This window comes from Carcharodon carcharias, chromosome 15, assembly GCF_017639515.1.
Source record: "Carcharodon carcharias isolate sCarCar2 chromosome 15, sCarCar2.pri, whole genome shotgun sequence".
Lineage (NCBI taxonomy): Eukaryota > Metazoa > Chordata > Chondrichthyes > Lamniformes > Lamnidae > Carcharodon > Carcharodon carcharias.
In genome coordinates this window covers 76,644,713-76,669,727 of record NC_054481.1, presented here as the reverse complement: position 1 = coordinate 76,669,727, position 25,015 = coordinate 76,644,713, and positions in this window count along the sequence as shown.

Genomic DNA, 25,015 nt, shown 5'->3' with positions numbered 1-25,015 from the left:
GCAGAGCGACAGGAGCGTGGATTTACAGAACGATATGAGGTTGGAGTGACAGGGTGATAGGAGAGTGGAGTGACAGAGTGATAGGAGAGTGGAGTGATAAAGAGATACGAGTGTGGAGTGACATAGTGATAAGGGAGTTGAGTAACAGAGCGATAGGAGAGTGGAGTGACATACTGATAGGAGAGTGGAGTGAGAGAGCGATAGGAGAGTGCAGTGAGAGAGTGATAGGAGCGTTGCGTGGGAGCATGATAGGAGAGTGGAGTGACAGATTTATAGGAGAGTGGATTGACAGTGTGAAAGGAGAGTGGAGTCACAGATTCATAGGAGAGTGGATTGACAGTGTGATAGGAGAGTGGAGTGACACCGTGGTAGGAGATTGGAGTGTCAGAGTAATAGTAGAGTGGAATGATGGAGTGATAGGAGAGCGGAATAACGGAGTGACAGAGTGATAGGAACGTGGAGTGAGAGAGCAATAGGAGCTGGGAGTGACAGAACGATAAGAGAGTGGAGTGACTGAGCGATAGGAGAGTGGAGTGACAGATTGATAGAAGAGTGGAGTGACATATTGAAAGGAGAGTGGTTTGAAAATGTGATAGGAGGTTGGAGGGATAGGAGAGTTGTGTGACAGAGAGATAGGATAGTGGAGTGACAGAGCGATAGGAGAGTGGAGTGACATTTTGATTGAAGAGTGGATTGACAGATTGATAGGTTAGGGGACTGACAGATTGGTAGGAGAGTGGAGTAACAGTGTGATAGGAGGTTGAAGGGAGAGAGTGATAGGAGAGCGGATTGACAGGGAGATAGGAGAGTTGAGTGACAGAGAGATAGGAGAGTTGAGTGACAGAGAGATAGGAGAGTTGAGTGAGTGAGTGATAGGAGAGTGGAGTGAGAGCGATAGGAGATTGGAGTGACAGAGCGATAGGAGAGTGGAATGACAGAGCTATAGGAGAGTGGAGTGACAGAGTGATAAATTAAAGGAGTGACAGTGGAGTGTATAGACAGGAGAGTGGAATGACATAATGATAGGAGAGTGGAGTGACGTAATGATAGGACAGTGGAGTGACAGAATGATAGTAGTGTGTAATAACGGAATGATAGGAGAGTGGTGTGACAGAATGATAGGAGAGTGGACTGGCGGAATGATAGGAGAGTGGATTGACAGTGTGATAGGAGAGTGCATTGACAGTGATAGGACAGTGCTTTCACAGTGTGTTAGGAGAGTGGATTGTTAGAGTGATAGGAGAGAGTAGTGATAGAGTAATAGGAGAGTGGAGTGACAGAGTGATGTGAGGGTGGAGAGACAGAATATTAGGAGAGTGGAGTGACAGAGCGACAGGAGCGTGGATTTACAGAACGATATGAGGTTGGAGTGACAGAGTGATAGGAGAGTGGAGTGATAGAGAGATACGAGTGTGGAGTGACATAGTGATAAGGGAGTTGAGTGACAGAGCGATAGGAGAGTGGAGTGACATAGTGATAGGAGAGTGGAGTGAGAGGGAGATAGGAGAGTGCACTGATAGATTGATAGGAGAGTGGATTGACAGAGTGATAGGAGAGTGGAGTGAGAGAGCGATAGGGAGTGGAGTGAGCTAGTGATAGGAGCGTGGAGTGAGAGAGTGATAGGAGAGTTGAGTGAGAGCATGATAAGAGAGTGGAGTGACAGATTCATAGGAGAGTGGATTGACAGTGTGATAGGAGAGTGGAGTGACACAATGGTAGGAGATTGGAGTGTCAGATTAATAGTAGAGTGGAATGATGGAGTGATAGGAGAGCGGAATAACGGAGTGACAAAAGAGCAGAATGAGAGATGGATAAAAGAGTTGCGTGACAGTGTGATAGGAGGCCAGAATTACAGAATGATAGTACAGTGGTGTGACAGAGTGTTAGCAGAGTGGACTGACAGATTGCTAGGTGTGTGGAGTGACAGAGTGCTAGGTGAGTGGAGTGACAGAGTGCTAGGGGAGTGGAGTGACAGAGTGATAGGTGATTGGAGTGACAGTCTGACAGGAGAGTGGAGTGACAGAGTGATAGGAGAGTTGATTGACTCTGTCAAAAGAGTGTGGAATGACAGAGCGATAGGAGAGTGGAGTGAGAGAGTGTGAGGAGAGTGGAGACACATAGTGATAGGAACTGGAGTGACAGAATGATAGGAGAGTTGGGTGACAGAGTGATATGAGAGTGCAGTGACATAGTGATAGGACAGTGGAGTGACTGAGCGATAGGAGAGTGGAGTGATGTAGCGATGCGCGGGTGGAGTGACAGAGTGATTGGAACGTGGAGTGACTGAGCGATAGGAGAGTGGAGTGACAGATTGATAGAAGAGTGGAGTGACATATTGAAAGGAGAGTGGTTTGAAAATGCGATAGGAGGTTGGAGTGACAGAGTGATAGGAGAGTTGAGTGACAGAGAGATAGGAGAGTGGACTGACAGAGCGATAGGACAGAGGAGTGGGAGAGCGATAGGAGAGTGGAGTGACATTTTGATTGAAAAGTAAATTGACAGATTGATAGGAGAGTGCATTGTCAGATTGATAGGAGAGTGGAGGAACAGTGCGATAGGAGGTTGGAGAAAGAGAGTGATAGGAGAGTGGAGGGACAGGGAGATATGAGAGTGGAGTGAGTGAGTGATATGAGAGAGGAGTGAGAGCGATAGGAGAGTGGAGTGACAGAGAGGTAAGTGAGTGTAGTGACAGAGTGAGAAATGAAAGGAGTGACAGAGTGACAGTGGAGTGGATTGACAGGAGAGTGGAGTGACAGAATGATAGGAGAGTGGAGTGACAGATTGGTAGTAGAGTGGAGTGACATATTGAAAGGTGATTGGATTGACAGTGTGATAGCAAGTTGGAGTGACAGAGGGATAGGAGAGTTGTGTGACAGAGAGATAGGAGAGTGGAGTGACAGAGCGATAGGAGAGTGGAGTGACATTTTGATTGAAGAGTGGATTGACAGATTGATAGGTGAGGGGATTGACAGATTGGTAGGAGAGTGGAGTAACAGTGCGATAGGAGGTTGAAGGGAGAGAGTGATAGGAGAGCGGATTGACAGGGAGAAAGGAGCGTGGAGTGACAGAGAGATAGGAGAGTTGAGTGACAGAGCAATAGGAGAGTGGAGTGAGAGAGTGATAGGAGAGTGGAGTGAGAGAGTGATGGGAGAGTGGAGTGAGAGCGATAGGAGAGTGGAGTGATAGAGCAATAGGAGAGTGGAGTGACAGACCGATAGGACAGTGGAGTGACAGAGCGATAGGAGAGTGGAGTGACAGAGTGATAAATTAAAGGAGTGACAGTGGAGTGTATTGACAGGAGAGTGGAATGACATAATGATAGGAGAGTGGAGTGACGTAATGATAGGACAGTGGAGTGACAGAATGATAGTAGCGTGTAATAACGGAATGATAGGAGAGTGGTGTGACAGAATGATAGGAGAGTGGACTGGCGGAATGATAGGAGAGTAAATTGACAGTGTGATAGGAGAGTGCATTGACAGTGATAGGACAGTGCTGTCACAGAGTGTTTGGAGAGTGGGGTGACAGAGTGATAGGAGAGAGTGGTGATAGAGTTATAGGAGTATGGAGTGACAGATTGATAGGAGAGTGGAGAGACATAATATTAGGAGAATGGAGTGACAGAGCGACAGGAGCGTGGATTTACAGAACGATATGAGGTTGGACTGACAGAGTGATAGGAGAGTGGAGTGATAGAGAGATAAGAGTGTGGAGTGACATAGTGATAGGAAGAGTGGAGTGAGAGAGCGATAGGAGAGTGCAGTGATAGAGAGATAGGAGAGTGGATTGACAGTGTGATAGGAGAGTGCAGTGAGAGAGTGATAGGAGAGTGGAGTGAGAGCGATAGGAGAGTGGAGTGATAGAGCGATAGGAGAGTGGAGAGACAGAGCGATAGGAGAGTGGAGTGACAGAGAGATAGGAGTGTTGTTTGACAGAGAGATAGGAGAGTTGAGTGACAGAGAGATAGGAGAGTTGAATGAGTGAGTGATAGGAGAGTGGAGTGACAGATTCATAGGAGAGTGGATTGACAGTGTGATAGGAGAGTGGAGTGACACAGTGGTAGGAGATTGGAGTGTCAGAGTAATAGTAGAGTGGAATGATGGAGTGATAGGAGAGCGGAATAAAGGAGTGACAAAAGAGCAGAATGAGAGATGGATAAAAGAGTTGCGTGACAGTGTGATAGGAGGCCAGAAAGACAGAATGATAGTACAGTGGTGTGACAGAGTGTTAGCAGATTGGACTGACAGATTGCTAGGTGAGTGGAGTGACAGAGTGCTAGGTGAGTGGAGTGACAGAGTGCTAGGTGAGTGGAGTGACAGAGTGCTAGGTGAGTGGAGTGACAGAGTGGTAGGGGAGTGGAGTGACAGAGTGATAGGTGAGTGGAGTGACAGTCTGACAGGAGAGTGGAATGACAGAGTGATAGGAGAGTTGATTGACTCTGTTAAAAGAGTGTGGATTGACAGAGTGAAGGAGAGTGGAGTGAGAGAGTGAGAGGAGAGTAGAGTGACATAGTGATAGGACCTGGAGTGACAGAATGATAGGAGAGTTGGGTGACAGAGTGATATGAGAGTGCAGTGACATAGTGATAGGACAGTGGAGTGACTGAGCGATAGGAGAGTGCAGTGATGTAGCGATGCGCGGGTGCAGTGACAGAGTGATAGGAACGTGGAGTGACTGAGCGATAGGAGAGTGGAGTGACAGATTGATAGAAGAGTGGAGTGACATATTGAAAGGAGAGTGGTTTGAAAATGCGATAGGAGGTTGGAGTGACAGAGTGATAGGAGAGTTGAGTGACAGAGAGATAGGAGAGTGGACTGACAGAGCAATAGGACAGTGGAGTGAGAGAGCGATAGGAGAGTGGAGTGACATTTTGATTGAAAAGTGAATTGACAGATTGATAGGAGAGTGCAATGTCAGATTGATAGGAGAGTGGAGGAACAGTGCGATAGGAGGTTGGATGGAGAGAGAGATAGGAGAGTGGAGTGACAGGGAGATAGGAGATTGGAGTGACAGAGAGATAGGAGAGTTGAGAGACAGAGCAATAGGAGAGTGGAGTGAGAGAGTGATAGGAGAGTTGAGTGAGAGAGTGATAGGAGAGTGGAGTGAGACTGATAGGAGAGTGGAGTGATAGAGCGATAGGAGAGTGGAAGGACAGAGCGATAGGGGAGTGGAGTGACAGAGAGATAGGAGAGTTGTTTGACAGAGAGATAGGAGAGTTGAGTGACAGAGAGATAGGAGAGTTGAGTGAGTGAGTGATATGAGAGTGGAGTGAGAGCGATAGGAAAGTGGAGTGACAGAGAGGTAGGTGAGTGTAGTGACAGAGTGAGAAATGAAAGGAGTGACAGAGTGACAGTGGAGTGGCTTGACAGGAGAGTGGAGTGATAAAATGATAGGAGAGTGGAGTGACAGAGCGATAGGAGAGTGGAGTGACATTTTGATTGAAGAGTGGATTGACAGATTGATAGGTGTGGGGATTGACAGATTGGTAGGAGAGTGGAGTAACAGTGCGATAGGAGGTTGGAGGGAGAGAGTGATAGGAGAGCGGATTGACAGGGAGAAAGGAGAGTGGAGTGACAGAGAGATAGGAGAGTTGAGTGACAGAGCAATTGGAGAGTGGAGTGAGAGAGTGATACGAGAGTGGAGTGAGAGAGTGATAGGAGAGTGGAGTGAGAGCGATAGGAGAGTGGAGTGATAGAGCGATAGGAGAGTGGAGTGACAGAGCGATAGGAGAGTGGAGTGACAGAGCGATAGGAGAGTGGAGTGACAGTGATAAATTAAAGGAGTGACAGTGGAGTGTATTGACAGGAGATTGGAATGACATAATGAAAGGAGAGTGGAGTGATGTAATGATAGGACAGTGGAGTGACAGAATGATAGTAGCGTGTAATAACGGAATGATAGGAGAGTGGTGTGACAGAATGATAGGAAAGTGGACTGGCGGAATGATAGGAGAGTAAATTGACAGTGTGATAGGAGACTGCATTGACAGTGATAGGACAGTGCTTTCACAGTGTGTTAGGTGAGTGGAGTGACAGAGTGATAGGAGAGTGGAGTGTTAGAGTGATAGGAGAGAGTAGTGATAGAGTTATAGGAGAGTGGAGTGACAGAGAGATAGGAGAGTGGAGAGACTGAATATTAGGAGAGTGGAGTGACAGAGCGACAGGAGCGTGGATTTACAGAACGATATGAGGTTGGAGTGACAGGGTGATAGGAGAGTGGAGTGACAGATTGATAGGAGAGTGGAGTGATAAAGAGATACGAGTGTGGAGTGACATAGTGATAAGGGAGTTGAGTAACAGAGCGATAGGAGTGTGGAGTGATATAGTGATAGGAGAGTGGAGTGAGAGAGCCATAGGAGAGTGCAGTGAGAGAGTGATAGGAGCGTGGAGTGAGAGAGTGATAGGAGAGTTGAGTGAGAGCATGATAGGAGAGTGGAGTGACAGATTCATAGGAGAGTGGATTGACAGTATGATAGGAGAGTGGAGTGACACAGTGGTAGGAGATTGGAGTGTCAGAGTAATAGTAGAGTGGAATGATGGAGTGATAGGAGAGAGGAATAACGGAGTGACAAAAGAGCAGAATGAGAGATGGATAAGAGAGTTGCGTGACAGTGTGATAGGAGGCCAGAATGACAGAATGACAGTGGTGTGACAGAGTGGTGGCAGAGTGGACTGACAGATTGCTAGGTGAGTGGAGTGACAGAGTGCTAGGTGAGTGGAGTGACAGAGTGCTAGGTGAGTGGAGTGACAGAGTGCTAGGGGAGTGGAGTGACAGAGTGATAGGTGAGTGGAGTGACAGTCTGACAGGAGAGTGGAGTGACAGAGTGATAGGAGAGTTGATTGACTCTGTAAAAAGAGTGTGGATTGACAGAGTGAAAGAGTTTGGTGTGAGAGAGTGAGAGGAGAGTGGAATGACATAGTGATAGGACCTGGAGTGACAGAATGATAGGAGAGTTGGGTGACAGAGTGATATGACAGTGCAGTGACATAGAGATAGGACAGTGGAGTGACTGAGCGATAGGAGTGTGCAGTGATGTAGCGATGCGCGAGTGGAGAGACAGAGTTATAGGAACGTGGAGTGACTGAGCGATAGGAGAGTGGAGTGACAGATTGATAGAAGAGTGGAGTGACATATTGAAAGGAGAGTGGTTTGAAAATGCGATAGGAGGTTGGAGTGACAGAGTGATAGGAGAGTTGAGTGACAGAGAGATAGGAGAGTGGACTGACAGTGCAATAGGACAGTGGAATGAGAGAGCGATAGGAGAGTGGCGTGACAGATTGGTAGTCGAGTGGAGTGACATATTGAAAGGTGATTGGATTGACAGTGTGATAGCAAGTTGGAGTGACAGAAGGATAGGAGAGTTGTGTGACAGAGAGATAGGATAGTGGAGTGACAGAGCGATAGGAGAGTGGAGTGACATTTTGATTGAAGAGTGGATTGACAGATTGATAGGTGAGGGGATTGACAGATTGGTAGGAGAGTGGAGTAACAGTGCGATAGGAGTTTGAAGGGAGAGAGTGATAGGAGAGCGGATTGACAGGGAGATAGGAGAGTGGAGTGACAGAGAGATAGGAGAGTTGAGTGACAGAGCAATAGGAGAGTGGAGTGAGAGAGTGATAGGAGAGTGGAGTGAGAGAGTGAGGGAGAGTGGAGTGAGAGCAATAGGAGAGTGGAGTGATAGAGCGATAGGAGAGTGGAGTGACAGAGTGATAAATTAAAGGAGTGACAGTGGAGTGTATTGACAGGAGAGTGGAATCACAGAATGATAGGAGAGTGGAGTGACGTAATGATAGGACAGTGGAGTGACAGAATGATAGTAGCGTGTAATAACGGAATGATAGGAGAGTGGTGTGACAGAATGATAGGAGAGTGGACTGGCAGAATGATAGGAGAGTAAATTGACAGTGTGATAGGAGAGTGCATTGACACTGATAGGACAGTGCTGTCACAGAGTGTTTGGAGAGTGGGGTGACAGAGTGATAGGAGAGTGGAGTGTTAGAGTGATAGGAGAGAGTAGTGATAGAGTAGTATAGTAGGGAGGAGTGACAGAGTGATAGGAGAGTGGAAAGACAGAGTATTAGGAGAGTGGAGTGACAGAGCGACAGGAGCGCGGATGTACAAAATGATATGAGGTTGGAGTGACAGGGTGATAGGAGAGTGGAGTGACAGAGTGATAGGAGAGTGGAGTGATAGAGAGAGACGATTGTGGAGTGACATAGTGATAAGGGAGTTGAGTGACAGAGCGATAGGAGAGTGGAGTGACAGAGTGATAGGAGAGTGGAGTGAGAGAGCGATAGGGAGTGGAGTGACAGATTCATAGGAGAGTGGATTGACAGTGTGATAGGAGAGTGGAGTGACACAGTGGTAGGAGACTGGAGTGTCAGAGTAATAGTAGAATGGAATGATGGAGTGATAGGAGAGCGGAATAACGGAGTGACAAAAGAGCAGAATGAGAGATGGATAAAAGAGTTGCGTGACAGTGTGATAGGAGGCCAGAATGACAGAATGATAGTACAGTGGTGTAACAGAGTGTTAGCAGAGTGGACTGACAGATTGCTAGGTGAGTGGAGTGACAGAGTGCTAGGTGAGTGGAGTGACAGAGTGCTAGGGGAGTGGAGTGACAGAGTGCTAGGTGATTGGAGTGACAGTCTGACAGGAGAGTGGAGTGACAGAGTGATAGGAGAGTTGATTGACTCTGTTAAAAGAGTGTGGATTGACAGAGTGATAGGAGAGTGGAGTGAGAGTGAGAGGAGAGTGGAGAGACATAGTGATAGGAACTGGAGTGACAGAATGATAGGAGAGTTGGGTGACAGAGTGATATGAGAGTGCAGTGACATAGTGATAGGACAGTGGAGTGACTGAGCAATAGGAGAGTGCAGTGATGTAGCGATGCGTGGGTGCAGTGACAGAGTGATAGGAACGTGGAGTGACTGAGCGATAGGAGAATGGAGTGACAGATTGATAGAAGAGTGGAGTGACATATTGAAAGGAGAGTGATTTGAAAATGCGATAGGAGGTTGGAGTGACAGAGTGATAGGAGAGTTGAGTGACAGAGAGATAGGAGAGTGGACTGACAGAGCGATAGGACAGTGGAGTGAGAGAGCGATAGGAGAGTGGAGTGACATTTTGATTGAAAAGTAATTGACAGATTTTGAAGGAGAGTGCATTGTCAGATTGATAGGAGAGTGGAGGAACAGTGCGATAGGAGTTTGGAGGGAGAGAGTGATAGGAGAGTGGAGTGACAGGGAGATATGAGAGTGGAGTGACAGAGAGATAGGAGAGTTGAGTGACAGAGAGATAGGAGAGTTGAGTGAGTGAGTGATAGGAGAGTGGAGTGAGAGCAATAGGAGAGTGGAGTGACAGAGAGATAGGAGAGTGGAGTGATAGAGGGATAAATGAAAGGAGTGACAGAGTGACAGTGGAGTGGATTGACAGGAGAGTGGAGTGACAGAATGATAGTAGAGTGGAGTGACAGATTGGTAGTAGAGTGGAGTGACATATTGAAAGGTGATTGGATTGACAGTGTGATAGCAGGTTGGAGTGACAGAGGGATAGGAGAGTTGAGTGACAGAGATATAGCAGAGTGGAGTGACAGAACCTTAGGAGAGTGGAGTGACATTTTGATTGAAGAATGGATTGACAGATTGATAGGAGAGTGGATTGACAGATTGATAGGAGAGTGGAGTAACAGTGCGATAGGAGGTTGGAGGGAGAGAGCGATAGGAGAGTGAATGACAGAGTGATAGGAGTGTGGAGTGTCATAGCGATAGGAGAGTGGAGTGACAGATTGATAGGCGTGTGGAGTGACAGAGTGATAGGAAGATGGAGTGATAGAGAGATAGGAAAGTGGAGTGACAGTGTTAGGGGAGTTGAGTGAAAGTGTGATAGGAGCATGGAGTGAGAGAGCGATAGGAGAGTGGTGTGAGAGTGTGATAGGAGATTGGAGTGACAGATTGATAGGAGGTTGGCTTGACAGAGTAATAGGAGTGTGGATTGACAGAGCGACAGGAGAGTGGAGTGACACAGTGATAGGAGTTTGGATTGACAGAGTGACAGGAGAGTGAATTGGCAGTGCGATAGGAGGTTGGAGTGACAGAGTGAGAGGAGGTTGGAGTGACAGAGTGACAGGAGAGTGAATTGACAGTGCGATAGGAGGTTGGAGTGACAGAGTGAGAGGAGGTTGGAGTAACAGAGTGATAGGAGAAAGTAGTGATTGAGTGATAGGATAGTGGAGTGACATAGTGATAGGAAAGTGGAGTGACAGAGCGATATGAGAGTGGAGTGACAGACTGTTAGGAGAGTGGAGGGACAGAGCGATAAGTTTGTGTGGACTGACAGAGTGATAGGAGAGTGGAGTGACAGAGTGCTAGGAGAGTGGAGTGACAGAGTGATAGGAGAGTGGATTGACAGAGTTATAGGAGAGTGGAGTGACAGAGTGATAGGAGAGTGGAATAATAGAGTGATAGGAGAGTGGAGTGAGAGAGCGATAGGAGAGTGGAGTGACAGAGTGATAGGAGAGTGGAGTGACAGAGTGCTAGGAGAGTGGAGTGACAGAGTGATAGGAGAGTGGATTGACAGAGTTATAGGAGAGTGGAGTGACAGAGTGATAGGAGAGTGGATTGAGAGGGCATTAGGAGAACAGAGTGACAGAGCGATAGGAGAGTGGAGTAACAGAGCAATTGGAGAGTGGAGTGACAGAGCGATAGGAGAGTGGAGTGAGACAGTGATAGGAGTTTGGATTGACAGAGTGACAGGAAAGAGAATTGACAGTGCGATAGGAGGTTGGAGTGACAGAGTGAGAGGAGGTTGGAGTGACAGAGTGATAGGAGAGTGTAGTGATAGAGTGATAGGAGAGTGGAGTGACATAGTGATAGGAGAATGGAGTGACAGAGCGATATGAGAGTGGAGTGACAGACTGTTAGGAGAGTGGAGTGACAGAGCGATAAGTGTGTGTGGAGTGACAGAGTGATAGGAGAGTGGAGTGACAGAGTGCTAGGAGAGTGGAGTGACAGAGTGATAGGAGACTGGAATGACAGAGTGATAGGAGAGTGGAGTGACAGAGTGATGGGTGAGTGGAGTGACAGAGTGAAAGGAGAGCGGAGTGACAGGGAGATAGAGTGGAGTGGCAGAGAGATAGGCGAGTGGAGTGAGAGAGCGATAGGAGAGTGGAGTGAGAGAGCGATGGGAGAGTGGTGTGAGAGAGCGATAGGAAAGTGGTGTGAGAGAGCGATAGGAGAGTGGAGTGAGAGAGCAATAGGAGAGTGGAGTGACAGAGTGATAAACGAAAGGAGTGACAGGGGAGTGGAGTGACAGAATGATAGGAGAGTGGAGTTACGGAATGATAGGAGAGTTGAGTGACAGAATGATATTAGTGTGTAATAACAGAATCATAGGAGAGTGGAGTGATGGAATGATAGGGGAGTGGATTGACAGCATGTTAGTAACGTGTAATATTGGATTGATAACAGATTGGCATGGCAGAATGATACAAGATGGGAATGGCGGAATGATAGGAGATTGGCGTGGTGGAATGATAGGAGAGTGGAGTGACAGAATGATAGTAGCATGTAATAACGGAATGATAGGAGAGTGGAGTGGCAGAATGATAGGAGAGTGGAGTGGTGGAATGATGGAGAGTGGCATGGCGTAATGATAGGAGAGTGGTGTAGTGGAATGATAGGAGAGTGGCATGGTGGATTGAGAGGAGAGTGGTCTGACAGTTTGTTATGTGAGTGGAGTGTATGAGTGATAAAATTATGGAGTGAGAGAATGATAAAATAGTATAATGACAGAGGAACAGGAGAGTGGATTGGTGGATGATATGAGAGTGGTGTGGCGGAATAATATGAGAGTGGAGTGAATGAATGATTGGAGAGTGGATTGGTAGAATGATAGGAGTTCGGAGTGAAGATGTGATAGGAGATTGGAGTGACAGAGTGATAGGGGAGTGGAGTGACAGAAGACGGGAGACTGGATTGACAGGGTGATAGGAGAGTTGAATGACAGAGTGATAGGAGATTGGAGAAACAGAGTGGTAGGAGAGTGGAGTGACGGAGTAATAGTAGAGTGGGTTGATGGAGTGATAGGAGTGGAATGACGGAGTGTCAAAAGAGCGGAATGAGAGATGGATAAGAGAGATGACTGACAGTGTGTTAGGAGGGTAGAATGATGGAAGATATGAGAGTGGAGTGACAGCATAATTGGAGAGCGGAATGACCGAATAACAGGAGAGTGGCATGATGGAGTGATAGGAGAGTGAAATGAAGGTATTAAAGGAGAGAGGATTGATGGATTGATAGGAGAGTGAAATGACGAAATGATAGGAGATTGGAGTGAGAGAACGATAGGAGAGTGAAGTGACAGAGCGATAGGAGAGTGGAGTGACAGAGCCATAGGAGGGTGGAGTGACAGAGCGATAGGACAGTGTAGTGAGAGAGCGACAGGACAGTGGAGTGACAGGGCGATGCGAGAGTGGAATGACAGAGCGATAGGAGAGTGGAGTGACAGTTTGACTGGAGAGTCGATTGAAAGATTGATAGGAGAGAGGATTGACAGATTGATAGGAGGGTGGAGTGACAGTGTGAAAGGTGTTTGGAGGGACAGAGTGATAGGAGAGTGGAGGGACAGAGAGATAGGAGAGTGGAGTGATAGAGCGATATGAGAGTGAAGTGACAGACTGTTTGGAGAGTGGAGTGACAGAGCGATAAGTGTGTGTGGAGTGAAAGAGTGATAGGAGAGTGGATTGACAGAGTTATAGGAGAGTGGAGTGACAGAGTGATAGGAGAGTGGAATGACAGAGTGATAGGAGAGTGGAGTGACAGAGCGATAGGAGCGTGGATTGACAGAGTGATAGGAGAGTGGAGTGACAGAGCGATAGGAGCGTGGATTTACAGGGCGATAGGAGATTGGAGTGACAGAGTGATAGGAGAGTGGAGTAACAGAGTAATAGGAGAGTGGAGTGAAAGATAGATAGGAGAGTGGAGTGACATAGTGATAGGGGAGTTAAGTGACAGAGCGATAGGAGAGTGGAGTGACAGAGTGATAGGAGTGTGGAGTGAGACAGCGATAGGAGAGTGGAGTGAGAGTGTGATAGGAGCTTGGAGTGAGTGAGCAATAGGAGAGTGGAGTGAGAGCGCGATAGGAGAGTGGAGTGACAGATTGATAGGAGAGTGGATTGATAGAGTGATAGGACAGTGCTATGACAGAGTGTTAGGAGCGTGGAGTGACAGAGTGATAGGTGGGTGGGTTGAGAGAGTAATTGGAGAGTGGAATGACACAGCGATAGGAGATTGAAATGATGAAATGAAATGAGAGTGGAGTGAGAGAATGATAGGAGTGTGGAGTGAAAGAGTGATAGGAGAGTGGAGTGACAGAGTGAAAGGAGAGTGGAGTGACAGAGCGATAGGAGAGTGGAGTGACAGAGTGATAGGTCAGTGGAGTGACACAGTGATAGGAGTTTGGAGTGACAGAGCGAAAGGAGAGTGGATTGACAGTGCGGTAGGAGGTTGGAGTGACAGAGTGAGAGGAGGTTGGAGTGACAGAGTGATAGGAGAGAGTCATTTTAGAATAATAGGAGACTGGAGTGACATAGTGATAGGAGAGTGGAGTGACAGAGCGATATGAGAGTAGAGTGACAGACTGAAAGGAGAGTGGAGTGACAGAGCGCTAAGTGTGTGTGGAGAGACAGAGTGATAGGAGAGTGGAGTGACAGAGTGATAGGAGAGTGGAGTGACAGAGTGATAGGAGAGTGGATTGACAGAGTGAGAGGAGGTTGGAGTGACAGAGTGATAGGAGAGAGTAGTGATAGAGTTATAGGAGAGTGGAATGCCAGTATGATAGGTGAGTGGTATGACAGAGTGGTAGGAGAGTGGAGTGACAGAGCACCAGGAGCGTGGATTTACAGGGTGATCGGAGGTTGAGTGACAGAGTGATAGGAGGTTGAGTGACAGAGTGATAGGAGAGTGGAGTAACAGAGTGATAGGAGAGTGGAGTGATAGATAGATAGGAGAGTGGAGTGACATAGTGATAGGGGAGTTGAGTGACTGAGCGATAGGAGAGTGGAGTGACAGAGTGATAGGAGTGTGGAGTGAGAGAGCGATAGGAAAATGGAGTGAGGGCGCGATAGGAGAGTGGAGTGACAGATTGATAGGAGAGTGGAATGACAGTGTGATAGGAGAGTGGAATGACAGTGTGATAGGAGAGTGGATTGATAGAGTGATAGGACAGTGCTGTGACAGAGTGTTAGGCGCGTAGAGTGACAGTGTGCTAGGAGGGTGGGTTGAGAGAGTAATTGGAGAGTGGAATGACAGAGCGATAGGAGAGTGAAATGATGAAATGATAGGATAGTGGAGTGAGAGAATGATAGGAGTGTGGAGTAACAGAGCGATAGGAGAGTGGAGTGACAGAGCGAAAGGAGAGTGGAGTGACAGAGCGATAGGAGAGTGGAGTGACAGAGTGATAGGAGTTTGGAGTGACAGAGCAACAGGAGAGTGGATTGACAGTGCGATAGGAGGTTGGAGTGACAGAGTGAGAGTAGGTTGGAGTGACAGAGTGATAGGAGAGAGTAGTGATAGAGTAATAGGAGAGTGGAGTGACAGACTGATAGGAGAGTGGAGTGACAGAGCGATATGAGAGTAGAGTGACAGACTGATAGGAGAGTGGAGTGACAGAGCGATAAGTGCGTGTGGAGTGACAGACTGATAGTCGAGTGGAGTGACAGAGTGAAAGGAGATTGAATTGACAGAGTGAGAGGAGGTTGGAGTGACAGAGTGATAGGAGAGAGTTGTGATAGAGTTATAGGAGAGTGGAATGACAGAGTGATAGGTGAGTGGAATGACAGAGTGATAGGAAAGTGGAGTGACAGAGCGACAGGAGCGTGGATTTACAGGGCGATAGGAGGTTGGAGTGACAGTGATAGGAGAGTGGAGTAACAGAGTGATAGGAGAGTGGAGTGATAGATAGATAGGAGTGTGGAGTGACATAGTGATCGGGGAGTTGAGTGACAGAGCGAAAGGAGAGTGGAGTGACAGAGAGATAGGAGAGTGGAGCGATATGAGTTTGGAGGGAGAGAGTGATAGGAGAGTGGGGTGACAGATTGCTAGGAGCATGGAGTGACAGAGTGATGGGTGAGTGGAGTGACAGAGTGAAAGGAGAGCAGAGTGACAGGGAGATAGGAGAGTGGAGTGGCAGAGAGATAGGCATGTGGAGTGAGAGAGCGATAGGAGAGTGGAGTGAGAGAGCGATGGGAGAGTGGTGTGAGAGAGCGATAGGAAAGTGGAGTGAAAGAGCGATAGGAGAGTGGAGTGAGAGAGCGATAGGAGAGTGGTTTGAGAGAGCGATAGGAGCGTGGAGTGACATTGCAATAGGAGAGTGGAGTGAGAGAGCAATAGGAGAGTGGAGTGACAGAGTGATAAACGAAAGGAGTGACAGAGTGACGGGGAGTGGAGTGACAGAATGATAGGAGACTGGAGTTACGGAATGATAGGAGAGTTGAGTGACGGAATGATATTAGTGTGTAATAACAGAATCATAGGAGAGTGGAGTGACAGAATGATAGGGGAGTGGATTGACAGCATGTTAGTAACGTGTTGTATTGGAATGATAGCAGATTGGCATGGCAGAATGATTCAAGATGGGAATGGCGGAATGATAGGAGATTGGCGTGGTGGAATGATAGGACAGTGGAGTGACAGAATGATAGTAGCGTGTAATAACGGAATGATAGGAGAGTGGAGTGGCAGAATAATAGGAGAGTACAGTGGTACAATGATAGGAGAGTGGAGTGGTGGAATGATAGGAGAGTGGCATGGCGGATTGAGAGGAGATTGGTCTGACAGTTTGTTATGTGAGTGGAGTGTATGAGTGATAAAATTATGGAGTGAGAGAATGATAAAATAGTGTAATGACAGAGTAACAGGAGAGTGGATTGGTGGATGATATGAGAGTGGTGTGGCGGAATAATATGAGAGTGGAGTGAATGAATGATTGGAGAGTGGATTGGCGGAATGATAGGAGATTGGAGTGAAGATGTGATAGGAGATTGGAGTGACAGAGTGATAGGAGAGTGGAGTGACAGAGCGACAGGAGACTGGATTGACAGGGTGATAGGAGAGTGGTTTCACACAGTGATAGGAGAGTTCAATGACAGAGTGATAGGAGAGTGGAGTGACAGAGTGGTAGGAGAGTGGAATGATGGAGTAATAGTAGAGTGGAGTGATGGAGTGATAGGAGTGGAATGACGGAGTGACAAAAGTGCAGAATGAGAGATGGATAAGAGAGATGCGTGACAGTGTGTTATGAGGGTAGAATGACGGAAAGATATGAGAGTGGAGTGACAGCATAATTGGAGAGTGGAATGACCGAATAACAGGAGAGTGGCATGATGGAGTGATAGGAGAGTGAAATGAAGGTATTAAAGGAGAGAGGATTGATGGATTGATAGGAGAGTGAAGTGACGAAATTATAGGAGAGTGGAGTGAGAGAGCAATAGGAGAGTGGAGTGACAGAGTGATAAACGAAAGGAGTGACAGAGAGACAGGGGAGTGGATTGACAGGGGAGTGGATTGACAGAATGATAGGAGAGTGGAGTTACGGAATGATAGGAGAGTTGAGTGACAGAATGATATTAGTGTGTAATAACAGAATCATAGGAGAGTGGAGTGATGGAATGATAGGGGAGTGGATTGACAGCATGTTAGTAACGTGTAATATTGGATTGATAGCAGATTGGCATGGCAGAATGATACAAGACGGGAATTGCGGAATGATAGGAGATAGGCGTGGTGGAATGATAGGAGAGTGGAGTAACAGAATGATAGTAGCGTGTAATAACGGAATGATAGGAAAGTGGAGTGGCAGAATGATAGGAGAGTACAGTGGCACAATGATAGGAGAGTGGAGTGGCGGAATGATAGGAGAGTGGAGTGGCACAATGATAGGAGAGTGGAGTGGTGGAATGATAGAAGAGTGGAGTGGCAGAATGATAGGAGAGTGGTGTAGTGGAATGATAGGAGAGTGGCATGGCGGATTGAGAGGAGAGTGGTCTGACCACTGTTATGTGAGTGGAGTGTATGAGTGATAAAATTATGGAGTGAGAGAATGATAAAATAGTGTAATGACAGAGTAACAGGAGAGTGAATTGGTGGATGATATGAGAGTGGTGTGGCGGAATAATATGAGAGTGGAGTGAATGAATGATTGGAGAGTGGATTGGTAGAATGATAGGAGATTGGAGTGAAGATGTGATAGGAGATTGGAGTGACAGAGTGATAGGGGAGTGGAGTGACAGAAGACGGGAGACTGGATTGACAGGGTGATAGGAGAGTGGTTTCACACAGTGATAGGAGAGTGGAATGACAGAGTGATAGGAGAGCGGAGTGACATAGCGATAGGAGTGTGGAGTGAGAGAGCGATAGGAGAGTGGAGTGAGAGAGTGATAGGAGCTTGGAGTGAGTGAACGATAGGAGAGTGGAGTGAGAGTGGGATAGGAGAGTGGAGTGACAGATTGATAGGAGAGTGGAATGACAGTGTGATAGGAGAGTGGATTGATAGAGTGATAGGACAGTGCTGTGACAGAGTGTTAGGAGCGTGGAGAGACAGAGTGATAGAAGGGTGGGTTGAGAGAGTAATTGGAGAGTGGAATGACACAGCGATGGGAGAGTGAAATGATGAAATGAAATGAGAGTGGAGTGAGAGAATGATAGGAGTGTGGAGTGACAGAGCGATAGGAGAGTGGAGTGACAGAGCGATAGGAGAGTTGAGTGAAGAGTGATAGGTCAGAGGAGTGACACAGTGATAGGAGTTTGGAGTGACAGAACGAAAGGAGAGTGGATTGACAGAGTGATAGCAGAGAGTAGTTTTCGAGTATTCGGAGAGTGGAGTAACATAGTGATAGGAGAGTGGAGTGACAGAGCGAAGGAGAGTGGAGTGACAGAGCGATAGGAGAGTGGAGTGACAGAGCGAAAGGAGAGTGGAGTGACAGAGCGATAGGAGAGTGGAGTGACAGAGCGAAAGGAGAGTGGAGTGACAGAGCGATAGGAGAGTGGAGTGACAGAGCGAAAGGAGAGTGGAGTGACAGAGCGATAGGAGAGTGGAGTGACAGTGCAATAGGAGGTTGGAGTGACAGAGTGAGAGGAGGTTGGAGTGACAGAGTGATAGGAGAGAGTAGTGATAGAGTAATAGGAGAGTGGAGTGACAGAGTGATAGGAGAGTGGAGTGACAGAGCGAAAGGAGAGTGGAGTGACAGAGCGATAGGAGAGTGGATTGACAGTGCGATAGGAGGTTGGAGTGACAGAGTGAGAGGAGGTTGGCGTGACAGAGTGATAGGAGAGAGTAGTGATAGAGTAATAGGAGAGTGGAGTGACAGAGTGATAGGAGAGTGGAGTGACAGAGCGATATGAGAGTAGAGTGACAGACTGATTGGAGAGTGGAGTGACAGAGCGATAAGTGTGTGTGGACTGACAGACTGATGGGAGAGTGGATTCACAGAGTGATAGGAGATTGGATTGACAGAGTGAGAGGAGGTTGGAGTGACAGAGTGATAGGAGAGAGTAGTGATAGAGTTATAGGAGAGTGGAATGACAGAGTGATAGGTGAGTGGAATGACAGAGTGATAGGAAAGTGGAGTGACAGAGCGACAGGAGCGTGGATTTACAGGGCGATAGGAGGTTGGAGTGACAGTGATAGGAGAGTGGAGTAACAGAGTGATAGGAGAGTGGAGTGATAGATAGATAGGAGTGTGGAGTGACATAGTGATCGGGGAGTTGAGTGACAGAGCGAAAGGAGAGTGGAGTGACAGAGAGATGAGAGAGTGGAGTGAAAGTGCGTTATGAGTTTGGAGGGAGAGAGTGATAGGAGAGTGGGGTGACAGATTGATAGGAGCGTGGAGTGACAGAGTGATGGGTGAGTGGAGTGACAGTGTGAAAGGAGAGCGGAGTGACAGGGAGATAGGAGAGTGGAGTGGCAGAGAGATAGGCGAGTGGAGTGAGAGATCGATAGGAGAGTGGAGTGAGAGAGCAATGGGAGAGTGGTGTGAGAGAGCGATAAGAGAGTGGTTTGAGAGAGCGATAGGAGCGTGGAGTGACATTGCGATAGGAGAGTGGAGTGAGAGAGCAATAGGAGAGTGGAGTGACAGAGTGATAAACGAAAGGATTGACAGAGTGACAGGGGAGTGGAGTGACAGAATGTTAGGAGAGTGGAGTTACGGAATGATTGGAGAGTTGAGTGACAGAATGATATTATTGTGTAATAACAGAATCATAGGAGAGTGGAGTGACGGAATGATAGGGGAGTGGATTGACAGCATGTTAGTAACGTGTAATATTGGATTGATAGCAGATTGGCATGGCAGAATGATACGAGATGGGAATGGCGGAATGATAGGAGATTGGAGTGGTGGAATGATAGGAGAGTGGAGTGACAGATTGATAGTAGCGTGTAATAACGGAATGATAGGAGAGTGGTGCAGTGGAATGATAGGAGAGTGGCATGGCGGATTGAGAGGAGAGTGGTCTGACAGTTTGTTATGTGAGTGGAGTGTATGAGTGATAAAATTATGGAGTGAGAGAATGATAAAATAGTGTAATGACAGAATAACAGGAGAGTGGATTGGTGGATGATATGAGAGTGGTGTGGCGGAATAATATGAGAGTGGAGTGAATGAATGATTGGAGAGTGGATTGGCGGAATGATAGGAGATTGGAGTGAAGATGTGATAGGAGATTGGAGTGACAGAGTGATAGGAGAGTGGAGTGACAGAGCGACAGGAGACTGGATTGACAGGGTGATAGGAGAGTGGTTTCACACAGTGATAGGAGAGTTCAATGACAGAGTGATAGGAGAGTGGAGTGACAGAGTGGTAGGAGAGTGGAGTGATGGAGTGATAGGAGTGGAATGACGGAGTGACAAAAGAGCAGAATGAGAGATGGATAAGAGAGATGCGTGACAGTGTGTTATGAGGGTAGAATGACGGAAAGATATGAGAGTGGAGTGACAGCATAATTGGAGAGTGGAATGACCGAATAACAGGAGAGTGGCATGATGGAGTGATAGGAGAGTGAAATGAAGGTATTAAAGGAGAGAGGATTGATGGATTGATAGGAGAGTGAAATGACGAAATGATAGGAGATTGGAGTGAGAGAGCAATAGGAGAGTGGAGTGAGACAGCGATAGGAGAGTGGAGTGAGAGACCGATAGGAGGGTGGAGTGACAGAGCGATAGGAGAGTGTAGTGACAGAGTGATAAATGAAAGGAGTGACAGAGTGACAGTGGAGTGCATTGACAGGAGAGTGGAATGACAGAATGATAGGAGAGTGGAGTGACGTAATGATAGGAGACTGGAGTGACATAATGATAGTAGTATGTAATGACAGGATGATAGGAAAGTTGAGTCGCGGAATTATAGGAGAGTGGAGTGAAAGAATGATGGTAGCGTGTAATACCGAAATGATGGGAGAGTCGAATGGTTGAAGGATAGGAGAGTGGAGCAACAGAATGATATGAGTGTGTAATAACAAATCATAGGAGGGTGGAGTGACAGAATGATAGGGGAGTGGAGTGACAGAATGATAGTAACATGTAATAACGGAATGATAGCAGATTGGCATGGCAGAATGATACTAGATTGGCATGGTGGAATGATAGGAGTGTGGAGTGAAAGAATGATAGTAGTGTGTAATAGCAGAATGATAGGAGAGTGGTGTGGCAGAATGATAGGAGAGTGGACTGGCGGAATGATAGGGGAGTGGATGGACAGTGTGATAGGAGAGTGCATTGACAGTGATAGGACAGTGCTGTCACAGCGTGTTTGGAGAGTGGAGTGACAGAGTGATAGGAGAATGGAGTGTTAGAGTGATAGGAGTGTGGAGTTTTCGGGTCATAGGAGAGAGTAGTGATAGAGTTATAGGAGAGTGGAGTGACAGAGTGATAGTAGAGTGGAGAGACAGAGTATTAGGAGAATGGAGTGACAGAGCGACAGGAGCGTGGATTTACAGGGCGATATGAGGTTGGTTTGACAGGGTGATAGGAGAGAGGATTGACAGAGTGTTAGGAGAGTGGAGTGATAGACAGATACGAGTGTGGAGTGATATAGTGATAAGGAAGTTGAGTGACAGAGCGATAGCAGAGTGGAGTGACATAGTGATAGGAGTGTGGATTGACAGAGAGATAGGAGAGTGAAGTGACAGAGAGATAGGAGAGTGGATTGACAGACAGATAGGAGAGTGGAGTGAGAGAGCGATAGGAGAGTGGAGTGACAGATTCATAGGAGAGTGGATTGACAGTGTGATAGGAGAGTGGCGTGACACAGTGGTAGGAGATTGGAGTGTCAGAGTAATAGTAGAGTGGAATGATGGAGTGATAGGAGAGCGGAATAACGGAGTGACAAAACAGCAGAATGAGAGATGGGTAAAACAGTTGCGTGACAGTTGATAGGAGGCCAGAATGACAGAATGATAGTACAGTGGTGTGACAGAGTGTTAGCAGAGTGGACTGAAAGAGTGCTAGGTGAGTGGAGTGACAGAGTGCTAGGAGAGTGGACTGACAGAGCGATAGGACAGTGGAGTGAGAGAGCGATAGGAGAGTGGAGTGACATTTTGATTGAAGAGTGAATTGACAGATTGCTAGGAGAGTGCATTGACAGATTGATAGGAGAGTGGAGTAACAGTGCGATAGGAGGTTGGAGGGAGAGAGTGATAGGAGAGTGGAGTGACAGGGAGATAGGAGAGTGGAGTGACAGAGAGATAGGAGAGTTGAGTGACAGAGAGATAGGAGAGTTGAGTGAATGAGTGATAGGAGAGTGGAGTGAGAGCGATAGGAGATTGGAGTGACAGAGAGATAGGAGAGTGGAGTAATAGAGTGATAAATGAAAGGAGTGACAGAGTGACAGTGGAGTGGATTGACAGGAGAGTAGAGTGACAGAATGAGAGGAGAGTGGAGTGACAGATCGGCAGTAGAATGGAGTGACATTTTGAAAGGTGATTGGATTGACTGTGTGATAGCCGGTTGGAGTGACAAAGGGATAGGAGAGTTGAGTGATAGAGAGATAGGAGAGTGGAGTGACATTTTGATTGAAGAGTGGATTGACAGATTGATAGGAGAGTGGATTGACAGATTGATAGGAGAGTGGAGTAACAGTGCGATAGGAAGTTGGAGAGAGAGAGTGATAGGAGAGCGGAGTGACAGGGAGATAGGAGAGTGGAGTGACAGAGAGATAGGAGAGTTGAGTGACAGAGCGATAGGAGAGTGGAGTGAGAGAGTGATACGAGAGTGGAGTGATTGAGAGATAGGAGAGTGAAGTGAGAGCATGATAGGAGAGTGGAGTGAAAGATTCATAGGAGAGTGGATAAACAGTGTGATAGGAGAGTGGAGTGACAGAGCGATAGGAGAGTTGCGTGACAGTGTGATAGGAGGCAAGAATGACAGAATGATAGTACAGTGGGGTGACAGATTATTAGCAGAGTGGACTGACAGTCTGATAGGAGAGTGGAGTGACAGAGTGATAAGAGAGTTGATTGACTCTGTTAAAGGAGAGTGGATTGACAGAGTGATAGAAGAGTGGAGTGACATATTGAAAGGAGAGTGGATTGAAAATGCGATAGGAGGTTGGAGTGACAGAGTGATAGGAGAGTTGAGTGACAGAGAGATAGGAGAGTGGACTGACAGAGCGATAGGAGAGTGGGCTGAGAGAGCGATAGGAGAGTGGAGTGAGAGTTTGATTGAAGAGAGAATTGACAGATTGATACGAGATTGCATTGACAGATTGATAGGAGAGTGGAGTAACAGTGCGATAGGAGGTTGGAGGGAGAGAGTGATAGGAGAGTGGAGTGACAGAGAGATAGGAGAGTTGAGTGACAGAGAGATAGGAGAGTTGAGTGACAAAGAGATAGGAGAGTTGAGTGAGTGAGTGATAGGAGAGTGGAGTGAGAGCGATAGGAGAGTGGAGTGACAGAGAGATAGGAGAGTGGAGTGATAGAGTGATAAATGAAAGGAGTAACAGTCTGACAGTGGAGTGGATTGACAGGAGAGTGGATTGACAGAATGATAGGAGAGTGGAGTGACAGAATGATAGGAGAGTGGACTGACAGATTGGTAGGAGAGTGGAGTGACAAATTGAAAGGTGATTGGATTGACAGTGTGATAGCAGGTTGGAGTGACAGAGGGATAAGAGAGTTGAGAGACAGAGAGATAGGAGAGTGGAGTGAGAGAGTGATAGGAGAGTGGAGTGAGAGCGATAGGAGAGTGGAGTGATAGAGCGATAGGAGAGTGGAGTGACAGAGCGATAGGAGAGTGGAGTGACAGAGCGATAGGAGAGTGGAGTGAGAGAGTGATAGGAGAGTGGAGTGAGACTGAGAGGAGAGTGGTGTGATTGAGCGATAGGAGAGTGGAGTGACAGAGTGATAAATGAAAGGAGTGACAGAGTGACAGTGGAGTGCATTGACAGGAGAGTGGAATGACAGAATGATAGGAGAGTGGAGTGACGTAATGATAGGAGACTGGAGTGACATAATGAAAGTAGTATGTAATGACAGGATGATAGGAAAGTTGAGTCGCGGAATTATAGGAGAGTGGAGTGAAAGAATGATGGTAGCGTATAATACCGAAATGATGGGAGAGTGGATTGGCTGAAGGATAGGAGAGTGGAGCAACAGAATGATAGTAGTGTGTAATAACAGAATCATAGGAGGGTGGAGTGACGGAATGATAGGGGAGTGGAGTGACAGAATGACAGTAACATGTAATAACGGAATGATAGCAGATTGGCATGGCAGAATGATACGAGATTAGCGTGGCGGAATGATAGGAGTGTGGAGTGAAAGAATGATAGTGGTGTGTAATAACGGAATGATAGGAGAGTGGTGTGGCAGAATGATAGGAGAGTGGTCTGGCGGAATGATAGGGGAGTGGATTGACAGTGTGATAGGAGAGTGCATTGACAGTGATAGGACAGTGCTGTCACAGAGTGTTTGGAGAGTGGAGTGACAGAGTGATAGGAGAATGGAGTTTTAGAGTGATAGGAGTGTGGAGTGTTAGAGTCATAGGAGAGAGCAGTGATAGAGTTATAGGAGAGTGGAGTGACAGAGTGATAGTAGAGTGGAGAGACAGAGTATTAGGAGAGTGGAGTGACAGAGCGACAGGAGCGTGGATTTACAGGGCGATATGAGGTTGGAGTGACAGAGTGATAGGAGAGTGGATTGAAAGAGTGATACGAGAGTGGAGTGATAAAGAGATACGAGTGTGGAGTGACATAGTGATAAAGGAGTTGAGTGACAGAGCAATAGGAGAGTGGAGTGACATAGTGATAGGAGTGTGGATTGACAGAGAGATAGGAGAGTGGAATGACAGAGAGATAGGAGAGTGGATTGACAGAGTGATAGGAGAGTGGAGTGAGAGAGCGATAGGGAGTGGAGTGAGAGAGTGATAGGAGAGTGGAGTGAGAGAGTGATAGGAGAGTGGATTGACAGTGTGATAGGAGAGTGGAGTGACACAGTTGTAGGAGATTGGAGTGTCAGAGTAACAGTAGAGTGGAATGATGGAGTGATAGGAGAGCGGAATAACGGAGTGACAAAAGAGCAGAATGAGAGATGGATAAGAGAGTTGCGTGACAGTTGATAGGAGGCCAGAATGACAGAATGATAGTACAGTGGTGTGACAGAGTGTTAGAAGAGTGGAGTGACAGAGTGCTAGGTGAGTGGAGTAACAGAGTGCTGGGTGAGTGGAGTGACAGAGTGATAGGTGAGTGGAGTGACAGTCTGATAGGAGAGTGGAGTGACAGAGTGATAGTAGAGTTGATTGGCTCTGTTAAAGGAGTGTGGATTGACAGAGTGATAGGAGAGTGGAGTGAGAGAGTGAGAGGAGAGTGGAGTGACATAGTGATAGGACCTGGAGTGACAGAATGATAGGAGAGTTGGGTGACAGAGTGATAGGACAGTGCAGTGACATAGTGATAGGACAGTGGAGTGACTGAGCGATAGGAGAGTGGCATGACGGAGCGATAGGAGAGTTGAGTGACAGAGAGATA